We start from the raw sequence: 6,000 nt of genomic DNA on the forward strand, positions 1-6,000 counted from the left end.
AGCTATTCTGGGAGATTGTTTTTCCCAACATGATATAATGCCATTAATAGAAGTGAACCAATACAGATTTTTTGGGCCTAGACTGATGGCCAGTTTTTAACCATCCAATTGCAGATATGCAGCCAGGCAGCTTGAAGAGCAGCATCCAGCCGGTAAGTCTGTTGTGGGAGGAGGGGAGAGAGGGATGGGTGTGGGGGGGTCGGATTGAGGCCCCCACAGTGAACGAGGGAGTGGGGCTGGGGCAGGGGCAGGGGCAGGCACTACACAGCTGGGTTGTTCAGGATGGAGCTGCAAGTGGCTCGTCCAGGGGATGCAGTGGGGGTGGCTCCTGCCACTGTACACACCCCAGGAGTGCATGGAGGGCATGTGCCCCTGGATCTTCATGCGGGATGAGAGCAGCCTGCCACTGCGGGATGGGGCCATGGTGGTGCTGAGCTCTTCCTGGCAGGGGACTGGGCCAGACTGTGTTTGGGATGGGTGGTGGCAGTACTGGGAGCATGGTTCCAGGGGCGGGGCTTCAGCCACCCCAAAATTGGCCCTAGCCCCCCCCAGTGCCACCACTGCTCACCCTGAGCACAGCCTCGCCCAACCCCTCTGCCAGGAAGAGCCCAGCACTGCCCCCAGGCCCAGCCCACAGCAGCAGCCCACCCTCACCCTAAGCACAAATCTGGGGACACCCCCTCCATGCCCTCCCGGAGTATGTGGAGAGGTGGGAGCTGCCACCCCTTCCCTATGCTCTGCAGATGAGCCACTCACCTCTGCCCCTGCCCTAGCCTCAGCCCCAAATCCACTCCCTCCCTCCCTGCTGGGCCTCAATCTGCTCACCCCATGCCATTTTCCTCACAACAGACTTACCAACTGGACCCGCCTGCTCTCCACACTGCCAGGCTAAGCACCTGACTGCCTGCATGCTGTACTGTGGCTGCACTCATGCACGGGGCATTTATCATCAACATTATTGGCCACATCAGCCAAAAGAAGCCGATTTCCAATACTGTCAAATTTCCTTATTTCGGTGCCAATCTGATATGGGACCAGTGTATCAGTGCACGTCTAGTAATTGATTGTACTGTTTAGCCTGTTCACAATATCAAATCTCCTGGATTGCTTTCAATAGTCACTGGAAGATCAGTGCTGATTCCAGTAGACTCCCGGGCAATTCAGGAGGGTTGGCAACCCTATCAGCAGATGGGGTAGCAGGGTGACACTCTCCCAGGACAGGACCCACCTGCTGGGCTGCAGAGGCCCAGGGGAAGGGCAACAGGGCGAGGGATCCCCAATCACACAGTAGACAGCCTGCATTCTCCCCAGCTACCAGCTGTGCTCTGCTCTGGCTGTGCTGCCCATGGGGGAGGGAGCAGGGGTGGTGGGGTGGGGACCTGAGCAGCTGCTGCTTCCTGTGGGCAGCAGCTGGGGCTCAGGTGCTGCTGGGGTGGGGCTGAGGGCTCTGGGGCACCTGGGGAGAGTGGGGGGCTGTGAGTCAGCAGCGAGGGGCACCTGGAGGTGGGGGGCGCTGCTTGTTGGGAGTGAGGTTCCATGCTGAGGAAATGGGGGTCATGCTGAGGAAAAGTTTGGGAAGCACTGATTTAGCTAGTTAGTTAAAAATTCAAACATGCCTTAATATTATAGGAACCCAAGTCCCATTTTACAAATGAATTAAGTCAATGGGAATTTAAATACCTTTAAAAATAGGTCTCTATATCAAAGAGTATAAACATCTAGTGTCAAGGACCCAATCTTCAAAAATACTTAGATGCCTGATTCCCAGGTGCCTAAATCCATTGGTAATAATGGCTTATTAGCTGAAACCACTTAAGGACTGTCTACACTCCAGCTGCAGCTTGCTCCAGCCCGGACAGCCTCAGTCATTGCCTGCCTGCCTGCTCCTATCTCCACTCTTCAAACCTTTAAAGTATGCCAGGGACAAAAGTCCTAAGAGTAGCTGCAGAGGCAGGTCCTCAACTGTCATGTTTCCAGGTATGAAGTGAGTCAGCAGGCATGCAGGTCATCTAAGCTGGAGCAGCAGGGTCATGCCATCTGGAGCACACTGCTACTGCTGTGGTGTAAATTGTTACTGTTGTGTGGATGCTTTTGAAAATCCATAATAGGAGGTATAATTGCTGTTGTTAATGCCTGGGCTTTTGTAAATGTTGGTTTAAATTAAATTGTTTTTAGAAGCGCAAGATGAGCAATTAACTCCACCACACACACACACACACACTCTCTCTCTCTCTCTCTCTCTCTCTCTCTCTCTCTCTCTCTTTTGGCAGGTCTTTGGCCTGCCTCCTCAAACTGAACTAGATTCCCTCACTGACTTCATTCAATGATGTATATCTTCACCAGATTGCAGAGCAATTATCTTGAGAGCCCTAACCCCCAAATTGTAAGGCTTTGACGTGAGCACTCAATAGTAATGTGATTAATTAGGCTAGATTACCTGGATAATGATTTGATTTGCATTTTGAATTCCTGTTCAGAGGTTTGCTTTTCTTGCCTCATCTGGGTAGCAGTCACTGACTGGTATCTTTGAACTACCAACTGTAATTTTGCTGTCAGTGATACAACTCTCTCAGAGATCTCTTTTTTAGAAATCTCTTTAATTGTGGACTGCATAGTCTGATAACAAAAGGAATTAATTTACAGTAAATTCTACTTCTACATACACACACATGCCAGATAAGATGTGAATGGTTCCTTCACTGACTACTGAAAATATAGAATATGCTCTCCCCTCACTGCATACCTTTTATCAGGTATAGCAGTACCTAGAGATTTCTGTCACAGTAATGCCAACCGCAAGCATTCATACTCACAAATCTGGTCCCCACAAATCATAAGACTGTTTAAATAATAGAAAAGACTTCAAATGTATTTACTTTTTGTTCTTTTGAGATTTTAGTGCTCCCATTTTCAAGTTTCTTTCTCTGCAACTAGAAACCTTAGCATATTTTAATAGAAGACATTATTTTATAATCACAAGTATCTAAAAGGAGGACTAGGAAAATTCCCAAATATTCTGGGCTGCATGAGAATTGGCAACACTGAACTAAGCTGGGATTCCATTGTATGGGAACATACTGCAAATGGCAATCCCTCCTCCAGAAGCTTGCAATATAAGTAACACAGCTGCTTAAAGTGTTTTGTGTCTGTGTGTGTATGTCTGTACTCATGAGTACAGCTTTACCTCGATTTATGCAGGTTTGATTTATGTAAATTCAGTCTCACGCAATGACCTTTTTTATACCTGAAATTCATTTGATGCGAGGGAAATCTGCTGTTATATGATAGGCATAAGTGTGCTTGCCCCTCCCCCAAGCAGGTAAGTCTGTGAGTTTGTAAGGGGAAGGGAAAGGGCCATGGGGTCAGGGCTCCACTCACCACAGCCCCTGTTGCAGCTGCTCTGGGAGCGGCCGATGCCAAAGGCTTGCAACTGTTGGGTTGTGCCATGCCCTGAACCTCCTGAGGCTCTGCTTCCCCTGGGGTACTGTGTCCCAAATCCCCCAGTGTGGTGTAGCAAGTAGGCTGCTCCCAGGGCTGCAACAGGGGTGGGCAGCAGCCTGCAGCAGGACAAAAGCGGGCTGGAGCTGGCAGCTGCTGCAGGCTGGGGCTGGCAGTGGCACCAGGCTCTTTCAGGCACTCAGGGTGGGCCATGGCAATGGAAGGGAGGCTGCTGCCACCCCAAAATTTTCCATAGCCCCCTGCAACCTGCCCTGCCAGCAACACTGCTGAGTGCCAGGAAGCCCAGCCAGTGGCAGCACCAGGGCCCAACCAGCTCTCGTCCCACTGCAGGCTGCTGCCTGCCCCTGCTGCAGCTCTGGGAATGCAGTGTGCTGCCTGCACCAGGGGGTTTGGGGCATAGTGCAGCCCAGAGGCTACAGGCCGCTGGCATTGGCTGCTCCTGTGGCTGCTTCTTCAGGGGCTGTGGTGACTGGGGAGAAGTGGGGTGAGTGGGGCTGCCGCCCACCCTGAGCGCCATGAAGAGTCCAGCCCCATTCCTGCTGCAACCCTTGGAGTGCGCCATGCCCCTCTCCTCACTCCTTCCCTCACCACCGTGGGAACACATCCCTATCTGTTTCATTGTAAACTGGGTTCATTTTATGCAAATATAATTTATGCGCTGTTCTGTGGGAATGCATCTACTGCATAAATTGAGGGAAACCCCTATGTGCATTTGTAAGTAAGTCTGAACACTGTTAGTGCTTGGTTATATTCCTCACAGTAGTGAGTGTAGTTTGCCATCTCCACTCTTTTTGTAGCCTGCCTCTGTGCTGAGAAGACAGAGATTTTTTTTTTTTTAACATTTATTTTTAACAAAAGAAATATTTTGTCTGGGTTACATGATGTTGTAACAGGGAAACATAGCCCTGTTACCAGAAAGCAGGCTGGCCCCTTTAAAACCAGAACTTTCCGGGCACAGCCTGCTGGCAGGGTAGGGGTTAAAAGCTGAGCCCTGCCAGCTGGTCAGGTGATTGGAAGAGGCAGGCCAGAACTATAAAAACCCTGGGCTGAACTGGCCGGGGGGGCTTGGCTGCAGTGAGGGTGGACTCCTGATGACACGTAGAGAAGATGTGGCAGACCCACAAGAAGGAGTACAGCAGATGGTGGGATGCAGAAGCACAGAGCAATGCAAAACATGAGCTGGCAGACTGCCTTCCTTAACTTTTATTTTGGTTATAGCCCAGGGGCTACTGTTCGTGTTTGATTGGTACACTGGTGGTTTGTAGTTGAGGCTATAGGGGAGGAGGAGGCCTCATTAGCACTATGGGGCATAGTCATAAAGGGCCAAAGAACCCAATGCACTAGTCGTTGCAGCTCTACAGGGCCAGGGGCCCAGAGCTAGCTGCAGAAAGATAGGACTTTGAAGCTGGATCCTAGTAGGTAGATCTAGGCTAGTAACCTGAGCTATAAGGGACCAAGCCTGAGGAGGCAGAGGACCCAACAACTCAGTGCCCAGGGGCACAGTGTGAAAGGGAATCAGAAGGCCTGGTGGCATAGTGAGCACAAAAGAAGAGCCATGGGCCTGGAGAATATTAAGGAGCTAGAGCCTCAGAGTCAAGCCCTACCTGGTGGGTTTAGGCTAGTAGGCCTAGCTAGAGAAAGACGGGGGTGAAAAGCCCGTGGTGGCTGAGAACCCAAACATAGAAATACAAACAACATCTGAGAGGCATAGGGCACGTATAGAGTGCATCAGAGCATGCAAGTACAGCCCTATACGTACAATAATCAGTAAAATAGACAGGGCATACAACAGACAGTCTCTCACTTGTGGGAACAACTAACCAATATTTAGATCAAGAAGTGGCAGGTGAGTAAAGGCAGGCTACAGGATAAAATATAGGAGTGAAGTATTAAAGGACTCCAAGGGTACCCCTCAGAGGCTGCTAGAATGCCACTGGGGATGGCAACCTGTTACAGATGCCCTATCATAGATTTCACAGACATTAGGGCTGAAAGGGACCTCGCAAGATCATTGGGTCCAGCCCCCTGCCCAAAGGGCAGGCAGTTAGCAGGGGTCAAATGATCCCAGCAAGATAGGCATCCAAGTGCTTCTTAAAAGAATTCAGAGTAAGTGCCTGGGGGAGTCTATTCCAGGCCCTGGTGACTTGGGCAGTAAAGACATTTTTTCTTATGTCTAGCCTAAAACAGTCTTCCAAGAGTTTGTGACCATTGGACCTAGTCTTCCTATGGGGTGCCCTGGTGAACAGACATTCTCAGTTCCCAGTAGAGGCACACTACACCCCTTACATAGTTATATATTTATAGGCTGCCACCAAGTCACCCCTGAGCCTACACTTTTTCCAGGCTGAAGAGTCCCATGTCTCTCACCCTCCCCTCATAAGGCCTGTTCTCTTGGCCTCTAATCATTCATATGGCTCTCCTCTAGACTCTCTCTTGAGCTTCTCCACATCCTTTCTGAATTGCAAGAGCCCAGAACTGGACATGGTATTCTAGCTGTGGTCTCACCAAGACTGAGTAAAGTGTGAGGATGACTTCCCAGGT

The sequence above is a fragment of the Crocodylus porosus genome, unplaced genomic scaffold, assembly GCF_001723895.1.
Source record: "Crocodylus porosus isolate Cpor-Errol unplaced genomic scaffold, CroPor_comp1, whole genome shotgun sequence".
In the NCBI taxonomy this organism is placed as follows: domain Eukaryota; kingdom Metazoa; phylum Chordata; order Crocodylia; family Crocodylidae; genus Crocodylus; species Crocodylus porosus.